The sequence below is a fragment of the Pristiophorus japonicus genome, chromosome 13 (genome assembly GCF_044704955.1).
Source record: "Pristiophorus japonicus isolate sPriJap1 chromosome 13, sPriJap1.hap1, whole genome shotgun sequence".
Taxonomy (NCBI): Eukaryota; Metazoa; Chordata; class Chondrichthyes; family Pristiophoridae; genus Pristiophorus; species Pristiophorus japonicus.
Genome location: NC_091989.1, coordinates 11,826,809 through 11,839,505, shown reverse-complemented (window position 1 = coordinate 11,839,505; position 12,697 = coordinate 11,826,809).

The following is a 12,697-nucleotide window of genomic DNA, read 5'->3' as shown; positions in this document are numbered from 1 at the left end:
AATTTAGAATTCAGCAGAGGAGGACAAAGAGTTTAATTAGGAGGGGGAAAATAGAGTATGAGAGGAAGCTTGCCGGGAACATAAAATCTGACTGCAAAAGCTTCTATAAATATGTGAAGAAGAAAAGATTAGTGAAGACAAACATAGGTCCCTTGCAGTCAGATTCAGGTGAATTTATAATGGGGAACAAAGAAATGGCAGACCAGTTGAACAAATATTTTGGTTCTGTCTTCACGAAGGAAGACACATATAACCTTCCGGAAATACTAGGGAACCAAGGGTCTCGTGAGAAGGAGGAACTAAAGGATATCCTTATTAGGTGGGAAATTGTGTTATGGAAATTGATGGAATTGAAGGCTGCTAAATCCCCTGGGCCTGATAGTCTGCATCCTAGAGTACTTAGGGAAGTGGCGCTAGAAATAGTGGATGCATTGGTGATCATTTCCAATAGTCCATCGACTCTGGATCAGTTCCTATGGACTGGAGGGTAGATAATGTAACACCACTTTTTAAGAAAGGAGGGAGAGAGAAAACGGGTAATTATAGACTGGTTAGCCTGACATCAGTGGTGGGGAAAATGTTGGAATCAATTATTAAAGATGAAATAACAGCGCATTTGGAAAGCAGTGACAGGATCAGTTCAAGTCAGCATGGATTTATGAAAGGGAAATCATACTTGACAAATCTTCTGGAATTTTTTGAGGATGTAACTCGTAGAGTGGACAAGTGAGAACCAGTGGATGTGGTGTATTTGGACTTTCAAAAGGCTTTTGACAAGGTCCCGCACAAGAGATTGGTGTGCAAAATCAAAGCACATGGTATTGGGGGTAATGTACTGATGCGGATAGAGAACTGGTTGGCAGACAGGAAGCAGAGAGTCGGGATAAGCGTGTCCTTTTCAAAATGGCAGGCAGTGACTAGTGGGGTGCCGCAGAGTTCAGTGCTGGGACCCCAGCTATTTACAATGTACATTAATGATTTGGATGATGGAATTGCGTATAATATCTTCAAGTTTGCAGATGACACTAAACTGGGTGGCAGTGTGAGCTGTGAGGAGGACGCTAAGAGGCTGTAGGGTGATTTGGACAGGTTAGGTGAGTGGCCAAATGCATGGCAGATGCAGTATAATGTGGATAAATGTGAGGTTATCCACTTTGGGGGCAAAAACATGAAGGCAGAATATTATCTGAATGGTGGCAGATTAGGAAAAGGGGAAGTGAATGAGACCTGGGTGTCATGGTACATCAGTCATTGAAAGTTGGCATGCAGGTACAGCAGGCGGTGAAGAAGACAAATGGTATGTTGGCCTTCATAGCTAGGGGATTTGAGTATCTGAGCAGGGAAGTCTTACTGCCGTTGTACAGGGCCTTGGTGAGGCCTCACCTGGAATATTTTGTTCAGTTTTGTTCCCCTAATCTGAGGAAGGACGTTCTTGCTATTGAGGGAGTGCACCGAAGGTTCATCAGACTGATTCCCGGGATGCTGGACTGACATATGAAGAGAGACTGGATGTACTGGGTCTTTATTCACTGGAGTTTAGAAGGATGAGAGGAGATCTCATAGAAACATATAAAATTCTGACGGGACTGGACAGGTTAGATGCAGGAAGAATGTTCCCGATGTTGGGAAAGTCCAGAACCAGGGGACATAGTCTAAGGTTCACAGTCTAAGGTTAAGGGGGTAAGCCATTTCGGACTGAGATGAGGAGAAGCTTGTTCACTCAGAGAGTTGTTAACCTGTGGAATTCCCTACCGCAGAGAGTTGTTGATGCCAGTTCACTGGACATATTCAAGAGGGAGTTAGATGTGGTCCTTACAGCTAAAGGGATCAAGGAGTATGGAGAGAAAGCAGGAAAGGGGTACTGAAGTTACATGATCAGCCATGATCTTATTGAATGGTGGTGCAGGCTCGAAGGGCCGAATGGCCTACTCCTACACCTATTTTCTATGTTTCTATGTTTGTAACCCCACGCTCCCATTAGCAGCTGCAGGCTCCTTACCTGCCACAGCGGCCTGCTCCGGACTGCTCACTGCCCGACTGGGAGCCCAGCCTGCCAATCAGGCCGACTTCCGGATAGGATTGCTGTCAAAAACAAAATACGCTCGCTGTGTAGTTAAAACTCCACAGGATATGGGAAATCCCGATATCCGGGCTTCCCCGCCGAAACTTCATCTCCCTTCGGCTTAGAAATCCCAGCCCAGTCAATATTGAGGCCGTAGTGTCCAAAAATCTATCAATCTCGGAAGGAAATTAGTCAAGCTGTTTAAGATACATAGATATTCTAAAATATGGTTTAATTCATCTTTGCGGGGACAAAGATAACCCTGCAGAAATTAAATGGATTGGGTAAGGTCAGAGAGAGACCCTGGGTGTAACTCCAGATGGATTCCCTTCTCAGGCCTGAGTTAAAATAACTGTCGGGCCTCAATTATGTCATCGGGCCACAACATGCCTATGTAAAGAAGGACCCTGTTGGCTCCACGCATGCGTCTTGCTGCCCACGCAGGTTAAAATCGCAGATTTTGCGATCGTGGCTGCTTTCGGACAGGTGATTTTAACTTCCCGCCAGGTTTCTGCTGAGCAAGTGGGGTCAAAATCGCCCTCTCTAAATGACGTCTGCATGATTTGTGGGAAGAATGGGCTCAGTGGTCTGAATTTTCTATTCCGGTTCCCTGGTTAAGTGTGGAATGCAAAATGAGTCCAGTGAGCGCAGGTCCACAAAACAGCCCACAATGTGAATCAAACTGGGAGCCTCATTCAGATCTCTCAGGTGAGGTATCAAAGCAGTGCAATAAGGAGATGCTCTTCTGCAGTAAGCAGAGTAGAAGGGCCTTTATTATGCATCTTATCTCTATAACATCTTACTTCAGAGTGATTGCACACAATAGAAGCCAAAAGTCAGAAAGGACCATTGTTAAAGTGTCAGCTGTGGCTCAGTGGGCAGCACACTTGCCTCTGAGTTAGAAGGTTGTGGGTTCAAGTCCCACTCCAGAGACTTGAGCACATAAATCTAGGCTGACACTCCAGTGCAGCGCTGAGGGAGTGCTGCACCTATCAGAGGTGCTGCCTTTTGGATGAGACGTAAAACCGAGGCCCCATCTGCCCTCTCAGGTCGACGTAAAAGAATCCATGGTACCATCTCGAAGTAAGAGCAGGAGAGTTATCCCCGGGGTGTCCTGGCCAATATTTATCCCTCAATCAGCATTAGAAAAACAGATTATCTGGTCATTATCACATTGATGTTTATGGGGGCTTGCTGTGCGCAGATTGGTTGCCGCGTTTTCCACATTACAACAGTGACTACACTTCAAAGGTACTTCATTGGCTGTGAAGTGCTTTGAGACTTCCGGTGGTCATGAAAGGCGCTATATAAATGCAATTCTTTCTTTTTTTTTCACTGACATCCTTCACTTTAACTTAATGCAAAGCTATAGTTATGTGGGGAGACTTGAAATACTGGGACTATTTCCAGTACAGCAGAATAGGTGAAGAAGAGATTTAATGGAGGGTTTTTTAAAATTATGAAGTGATTTGACAGCGTGAATAGGAAAAGTCCATTTCCTCTGGTTGGGGAGTCACGGATGAGGGGATGTCAATTTATAATTGTCAATAAATGAGTGAGGCAAGGTTAAAAGAACTGTCTTATGCAAAGACTTGTTGGGGTATGGAATGCTGTGCCACAGGGAGTGGTCGAGGCAGAGACCATTCCATCTTCTAAGAGAAAATTGGATAAATATTTGAAATCGAGGAAAAGAAGGGGGCAAGTGGGATTACTTTTAGATTGCTTTAGCAAAGAGCTAGCACAATAGACCAAATGGCCTCCTTCAGTACTATAAATTTAGATTTAAAGTAATTGGTAGGAGGTTTAGAGGGAATTTGAGGGGGAAATTTCTTCAGCCAGAGGGCGGTGGGGGTCTGGAACTCACTGCCTGAAAGGGTGGTAGAGGCAGAAACCCTCACCACATTTAAAAAGTACTTGGATGTGCACTTGGGTTACGGACCAAGAGCTGGAAAGTGGGATTAGGCTGGATAACACTTGGTCGGCTGGCATGGACACGATGGGCCGAAATGGTTTCCTTCCATGCTGTAATCATCATCATCATAGGCAGTCCCTCGGAATCGAGGAAGACTTGCTTCCACTCGAAATGAGTCCTTAGGTGGCTGAACAGTCCAATACGAGAAGCACAGTCCCTGTCACAGGTGGGACAGATAGTCGTTGAGGGAAAGGGTGGGTGGGACTGGTTTGCCGCACGCTCTTTCCGCTGCCTGCGCTTGGTTTCTGCATGTTCTCGGCGATGAGACTCGAGGTGCTCAGTGCACTCCCGGATCGGCACTTCCTCCACTTAGGGCGGTCTTTGGGCAGGGACTCCCAGGTGTCAGTGAGGATGTTGCACTTTTATCAGGGAGGCTTTGAGGATGTCCTTGTAACGTTTCCTCTGCCCACCTTTGGCTCGTGTGCCGTGAAGGAGTTCCGAGTATAGCGCTTGCTTTGGGAGACTCGTGTCTACACAGGCATAGTCAATGTATTCACTGAGGTGTAAGAAAGCATGGGCCTTGAGCTAAACATCCAAAAGACAAAGGTCCTCTACCAACATGTCCCCGCCGCACAGAACTTCCCTCCAGTCAACATCTCCACGGAGCGGCCCTGGACAACGTGGACCATTTCCCATACCTCGGGAGCCTCTTATCAACCGTGCTGTAAATACCTGTAAATACCTGTCAAACAAAACCGCGCCACATAAGGAGAAATTAGGGCAGATGACCAAAAGCTTGGTCAAAGCAGTAGGTTTTAAGGAGTGTCTTGAAGGAGGAGGGGGAGATAGAGAGTCGGAGAAGTTTAAGTAGGGAATTCCAGAGCTTAGGGCCATAGACAGCTGAAGGCATGGCCACCAATGGTGGCGCGATAGACTTCCATGATGCGGCAGAGGCCAGAATTGGAGGAGTGCAGAGATCTTGGAGGGATGGAGGAGGCTACAGAGATAGTGGAAGGGGTGAGGCCATGGAAGAAGATTTGAAAACAAGGATGAGAATTTTCCAATTGAGGCATTGCTGGACCAGGAACCAATGTACCTCAGCATTGGCAATGCACATTGCTTCGAATGTCGGTAGCATTTTAATGTGTAGGATATCTCAACCAGCCCTGATATCATCTTATTAAAGCATTTGTGATGTTTTATTTGTACATATAACATTCACGGTCTATGTTTATCATGCAAGTTGTACTATTATTTCTATGAGTGCCTCTGTGTCTGTGTGTGTTTCTAGCAGTCTGAGTATGATCCCCTTTGGGCTGTAAACTGACATCCTTCTCATCCGAGCTTCCTGACACAGCGGCCCTCACGTCATTTCCCATTAGCAGTGTTTATACAACCCTCCAGATTCCCATAGTGCCACACAGCGACGAGATCAGAAAGAGCTGAGCCTGTCACACACTGCCAGTATGGGTGGTCAAATGGAAGTATCCTTTCAAAGGGAATTACGACAAGGTCACTGGGGCCTATTCATTTTAGACAAGCAGTGGGAGTTTAACTACAATTCTGTCATCTTGAAATGCAAGAAGCGGATGGTGTTTTTTTTTTTTAGCTTTGCTCCTACTGCCTAGCGTTGGAACCGCTTTAAGATATGCTGTCACACAGAAGGAATGCATTTTGTCCGCAGTCTACAATCCCAGTGTCTCTGTAGTATTTCACCGGGGAGTTGTGCATTTAAAAAAAAAAATGTTCAAATCCTCGCTTCGAAAGAAAGAAAAAGAAAGACATGCATTTATATAGAGTCTTTTACGATCACTGGACGTCTCAAAACACTTCACAACAACAAATCATTTGCGCAACAAGGAATATGTGTGTGTTTCAATTGTCGTCAGAATGGGCACATTTCTCTGTCATTTTGTGGACTGAATCGACTTATATTCACTGGAATTTAGAAGGATGAGAGGGGATCTCATAGAAACATATAAAATTCTGACGGGACTGGACAGGTTAGATGCAGGAAGAATGTTCCCGATGTTGGGGAAGTCCAGAACCAGGGGTCACAGTCGAAGGATAAGGGGTAAGCCATTTAGGACTGAGATGAGGAGAAACTTCTTCGCTCAGAGAATTGTGAACCTGTGGAATTCTCTACCACAGAAAGTTGTTGAGGCCAGTTGGTTAGATATATTCAAAAGGGAGTTAGATGTGGCCCTTACGGCTAAAGGGATCAAGGGGTATGGAGAGAAAGCAGGAATTGGATATTGAGGTGAATGATCAGCCATGATCTTATTGAATGGTGGTGCATGCTCGAAAGGCCGAATAGCCTACTCCTGCACCTATTTTCTAAATAGAGCTTAGTGAGCCGAGTTTGCCTGTGGATGGTTATGTTACTGCACTTGGTTTGCCTACCACCTCCCAGGTGACGCTATCTTGCAATAGGTGCCCAGTAGCATTGCCAAGGCTGGAAAAATGTATTCCTTGAGGCTTCATCACTTGATCTCCTGCCTTCACCTGCTCCTGGCCCCCTCACACTCCTGCATTGATCACCCAACACGCCCATCCTCACATCGCAATGCCTTCCCATGCCAATTGGAAAACGAACAGCCTCTTCAATCGGATGAATCTTGACGGTCAGTCAAACAGCCTTTTTCTCCCCCATCTCCAATATTGTTATAACTAATAATCATCATAGGTGGTCTCTCGTATCGAGGATGACTTGCTTCCACGCCAAAAAGGGATCAGCTCTCAGGTGTTTCAATGAAGGACCTAATATTCCAGATCCCGATCTACATGTTGAAACAAGAAACACAGAAAATAGGTGCAGGGGTAGGCCATTCGGCCCTTTGAGCTTACACCACCATTCAATATGATCAAGGCTGATCATGCAACTTCAGTACCCCTTGAAGGGTGGAAGATGCCTGTGCAAGGATTTTTTTTTAACGTGTGGTGACCGTTGCACACCAGCCATCACACGGGCTTGACAGAGCTAGGTCTTGGTCCAGTGGCAAGGGTTAACCAAGATGGCTGGAGACCAGCTCTGCTGCACGGACCGAGTGTGCCCACATATCGTAGTGTGGGCTGGCAGTGTGCAGGGCATCATTTACTGCATACGTTGTCATTCATCTGCAGTTGATGCCGCTGGGGCGCCCCATTCACAAGCCAGCAACATTCGCAATAAACTAATAAACAAGTGTTTAAAGCAAATGAAAAAAAACACAAATTCTTTTTCACGCCTCGATGGTTTTTTTCTCTGGTTTGCTCGCAGCAGTGGCCCGGAGATTAATCTTCAATTCCTGGAGACTCCAGGCCAAGCCTGCAGAGTTGGCAACCCCAGTGCCCACAAACGACAACAGTTATAGGTTGCCACCCAAGTGGGTTGTGTGTGGTAATTTGGAACAGGAATTTCCAATCACTCCCATTTTTACACATTGTAAATATCACCAGGGAGTTTGGGGTGTTGGTGGGGGGGGGGGGGGGGGGGGGGAGGGTGCGGGGGCGAGGGTTGAACCTGTAACGTTGTATAATGGTTGGAACATCAGGACATCCCACAACAAATCTCCTGAATATCTACACAGGGAAGCAGTGACTATGCTTGTTTATCAGTCACTGACCACACTTGTCTTAAAACTGGGTTGTAGATGTTCAAAGTTCCATCCAGCCTCTACAGAACCTGTCAACATGAGCCGAACTGAGTAGATCACAGTGCCAGGGTCTGGGGTTGATGGGAGGAGAGGGGGAGAGTCGATTGACAGCAAGGGCTCTACTCAACTTTGAACTGTCACTAGCTACAAATAGTATTCATGCAAATAGTATTGATAGAGGTGTTCAAAATCACGAGGGACCTAGACAGAGTAGACAGAGTTGTTAACTTGTGGAATTCCCTACCGCAGAGAGTTGTTGATGCCAGTTCATTGGATATATTCAAAGGGGAGTTAGATAAGGCCCTATAGCTAACGGGATCAAGGGGTATGGAGAGAAAGCAGGAAAGGGGTACTGCGGTGAATGATCAGCCATGATCTTATTGAATGGTGGTGCAGGCTCGAAGGGCCGAATGGCCTTATCCTGCACCTATTTTCTATGTTTCTATGTTTCTATGAAACTGTTCCCATTGATGGAAGGATAGAGAACTACAGGACACAGATTGAAGTTGATTGGAAAAACTTTTTCACGCAGTGAGTGGTTAGGATCTGGAATGCGCTGCCTGAAAGGGTGGTGGAGGCAGACTCAATCATGGCTTTCAAAAGGGAACTGGATAAGTTGCTGAAGGAAAAACAAATTGCCGGACTATGGGGAAAGGGTGGGGGAGTGGGACTGGCTGAAGTGCTCTTGCAGAGAGCCGGCACGGGCTCGATGGGGGGAATGGTCTCCTTCCGTGCTGTAACCGTTCTGTGATTCTGCTGCAGTACTGAGGGAGAATGATATTTTCAACATGATAACAATGATATAAGCTGTGAAATTACTGTTTGTGATACTATTGTACAAAGGCTTAGTTGTTCGTATGTCCACCATCTTAGTAGTGGTGTCAACACATTTAAAATGTAGGTTAATACCTCCATTAACACAGTGGACAGAGAAAGGTCATGTTAACCCAATGAAGTCTTGAGCTGATAATATTATAAACGGGGAATGGGGGGTAATTTTCCACTCTTGGTCCTGTTCGGAGCATGTATCAGAATAATGGGTACATCGCGTCACAAGCTCATTCTATAGCCCACTTGATTCTTCTGTCGATTTAGCTTAACGGATGGAAAATTTGGTATCCCGTGCAATGGCCGTATGGTCCTCCATATTTCATATTCTACGTAAAGATTCCAGTAAGTTTGAGCTTATTGTGAGAAATTAACTGATAAAAGTAGGTAATAACTGTGTGCATGAGTGAATTGACAGCAATCAAAGCACAATCTGTCCCAACTTTGGCTCGATTGAGTTCATTTAAAAGAAAAAAGCTGCCGCTTTTCCAATGCTGACATTTGTTTGCTGGTCTCGTGGTGACTGACACATTAGTATTGGCTGTCTATGGCTGGTGCACTAAACAGATCTGTTAAAAAATATCATTACCCAGGGTCTACTGGAAGGTCCCGGGTGCAATCTATGTTCTTTTTGAAGGTTAGTTGAGGGGTGCTAGAGCTGGTTGCAGAGCCCCTGGGCGAGGCAAAGGTAAGTTGCTCCTTATTGCTGCTCCAGTTCCCTGCACAGCCGCCACTACTGGAAGAGAGCGTGTGGACACCACTGGAGGTTAGGATCGGGCTCGGTTCTGATGTTCCTGCAGATTCTCACCTCTAAGGCTCGCACATGAAGATTGGCCACTTGGACGAGGTCCTGGAAGACAATGACAACCAGGAAACCAAAGCTGATGAGCAAGCTACTGCCTTCAGGGCAGGAGAGGATGGGAGGGGAGGAGAGAAAACTGGGTCTAGAAAATATAAAGCAATTAAAGATTTTGAAGGAGGGGTACTCCTCCATGTCATTTTTTTTAAAGAGAAGTATCCATTTTCTAGCAGGGAAGCCATTTGCTCCACTGGAGATGAAAAGGTGAGTTTGCTTGACAGGTTCTTTAGCAATCTAATGGGAGCATGTCCCTGTTTCGTGGCTGTCTACGGTGATGTGCATGTTTGCCTTGGGGATCTCCTCACAAGGAGAAGTAATGCAGTCCTGGCCCAATGGGAGCTGTGTGAGCATGTACTTACCTGCGTGACCTTGGGCTATAATGGGTCAATATATGGGCAGGGTCTTGCCCGACATCTGCGAAAGGGCTTCCCCTGCGGTGCCTCTTTCATACAAACACCGGCATCTGTAGAACTGCTTAGGTGCTCCAAATATATTATGATTCCCCTAACTTGAATAACATTTAGGCTGTGGTGTATGCACCTGTGAATACGCTTACAGATTTGTCGACCTGTTGAGGAGTCCGTGTTCCACGTATATGTGTCAGCTTGCAGCCCCTGTTCCAATATTTGAAGGATTCTGGTTGCACTTCAGTCCCACGCTCCTGATCTTTGGGCACCCTGTGCGGAGGAGAGCGGGCAGGTCGGAGGGCCTCCTCGTAGGACTGCTCCTGGGCCATCAGCCGGTCCAGGCAGTGAGCAGTCAAGGGGGTCGTTCAGCCCGACTGCCTGCCTCTTTTCCGTGATTACATTCGAGCCACGGTGTCCCTGGAGATGGAGCACGCGGTGTCCACCGGTACGCTCGCAGTCTTCCACGTGAGGTGGGCGCGGCATCCAAATTTTAATTTGATTTGTTTAACGTCCAAAGTTTAATTTGTGAATTTGTTGGTTCTCGTGCCCCCTTTTAAGAGGGGCACTTGATTTATAGTTTTACTTAAAATAGTTGTAGAGCTGTTGCATTGTGAGTGGTTTAGCCAGTCACGTGATCTTCACAAGGCTCAATAAAACCCCAGCCAGTTGGGTTCAGGGGATCTACGATGAGGCAGGTGGTTGTGAGCCTGGTGCATAAACTGGTAATGTGTAGTGTGATTGTTAAACCTTTGCTAATAAACCAACTGGTTCTTGATAGCAATGTGTTGCTATGAATCCTTAGCAAAGAACCCATGAAGTAAATGCATTACATAGGCCCATACTAAGCCCGTGGTAAGTGCGCAAGCTCTCAGTGTCAGCGACACTTGTTAACCACATTATTGCATAGCCTGTGCACCACCACATAGCAGGCCTGCACATCCCATAATATGGGGTCCTGGAGCTCAATAGCCAGCAGTGCTGCAAACGCGAAGCATTGCATTATCGGTCGCATGGATTTTATCTCCACAAATACTTACATTATAGTGCCTGTGAACCTGAGCACTAACTTCACCCCAGTTTAAATTCTTGTACCTAATTAAGTTGAGCTTTGACTAAATCTCTGATGCATTATGTGTCAGCTGTGGCTCAGTGGGTAGCACTCTCGCCACTGAGTCAGAGGTATGTCTTTCATGTCCCATTCCAGGGACTTGAGCACAAAAATCGAGGATGACACTCCAGTGCAACACTGAGGGAGCGCCGCACTATCACACTGTCTGAGGTGCTGTCTTTCGGATGAGACGTTAAACCGAGGCCCCGTCTGCTCTCTCAGTTGAACGTAAAAGATCCCATGGCACTATTTGGAAGAAGAGCAGGGGAGTTATCCCCCGTGTCCTGGCCAATATTTATCCCTCAATCAACATCACTAAAACAGATTATCCGGTCATTATCACATTGCTGTGTGTGGGAGCTTGCTGTGCGCAAATTGGTTGCCGCGTTTCCCACACTACAACAGTGACTACACTTCAAAGAGTACTTCATTGGCTGTAAAGTGCTTTGGGGCAGCTGGTGGTCATGAAAGGCACTATATAAATGCAAGTCTTTCCTTTTTTTTTATTGATTTATCTTTTGATTGATCTACAAATTTGATCAAGTCCACAAGAGCAAAACCTGTGGGGAAAAGCTTGTGTGATCAAAACAAATGAGAACTCTGTTTCCCACACCTACGCCAGCCATAATCCGATAACACAAGAGGGTGAAAAGGACCAATTCAACCTCTGTGGAAACCTCTTGTCGTACAGGATAGGATCTAAGGGGGGGCGTGAGGTTTAGGTGGATGTGTGTGAACTGGGAATCTAAATCGCTTGAGAATACAAATGTGAACTGTGGGTGAAAGCACGACTCCACCAGTAGTTGTTCCAACTGCAGATTTCACAGACGATTTGGGGCTCTTTACAATCTAAAAAAAAAACATGGCTCCAATATCCCCAAAGCTCCGTTTTTGACTTTGATGATCTGATATGGGATTTCCGTCGCAAAGCTGAACTGTAGCGTGCGTCTTACAATTGCTGATCAATCAATTTGTAAGATGTATATAGTAGTGTGACCAGAACCAATCGAGGTGACTGTCCCTCATTGTGAAGAGGCAAAAGATCTTCACTTGCCGTGTCCCAGCAACAACGTAGCTGAGGTGGTAGAATTGGAATTTGGAGAATCATAGATGCAAACTAATGTTTTACCAATCCACGCTAAGTTTCTCGGCACACCAATGCTCTGTAACCAGACCTAAGGTATTAGTTAGGAACCATAGCAGGGCAGTTACTGACCATCATTACTTGTACTTAAAATAAATTATAGGGGGGCAGGGCGGGGGCAGGGGGAGGGGAGGGAAAGGTCCCATGCACATCAAGAAGTTCCTAGAAACTGTTAAGATGCTTTCACAAGAGAAAGGGACTTTATTAAATTACTCTCGATCCTCCTACTTCACTCAAGATAAGATAAATGTTGGAAAGCTTCCCAGAGTCTTGACAACCCCAGAGTCCAGCGTATTACAAAACAGAGACCATGTCGGAAAACTATTGCAATGACTCGATGAGACTTTCATCTCCATGATTCACGGAAAGCCTCCTTTAAGTGAGACTGGGGGAAGCGGGTGGGGGCGGTGAGATGCAGTAGGGATTTTCTGGTGAGGAATAAGATACACTGTGGTGGGTTGCTCACACGACATCCACTGGCGATAACATTAAAGTGGGATAGTGTTTACACAAACCATGTGATAACTCCCACATATTGCACACATCATGTTTCTTTCCCAATATCTGCTCTTTCAGGGCCGAGGCTATTGCCAGACTTTCCAGCTCCTGTAAGTCCCCAGACTGAACAATAGTCTAGGACTCTCAATTGAGGCTACCCAGGATAAGTCTCGGGTCAAAGATTAGATAGGTTGTCTTGTCTGATGGCTATTAGAGAATTCCAGTATGACCAAAGGAGCGGAGG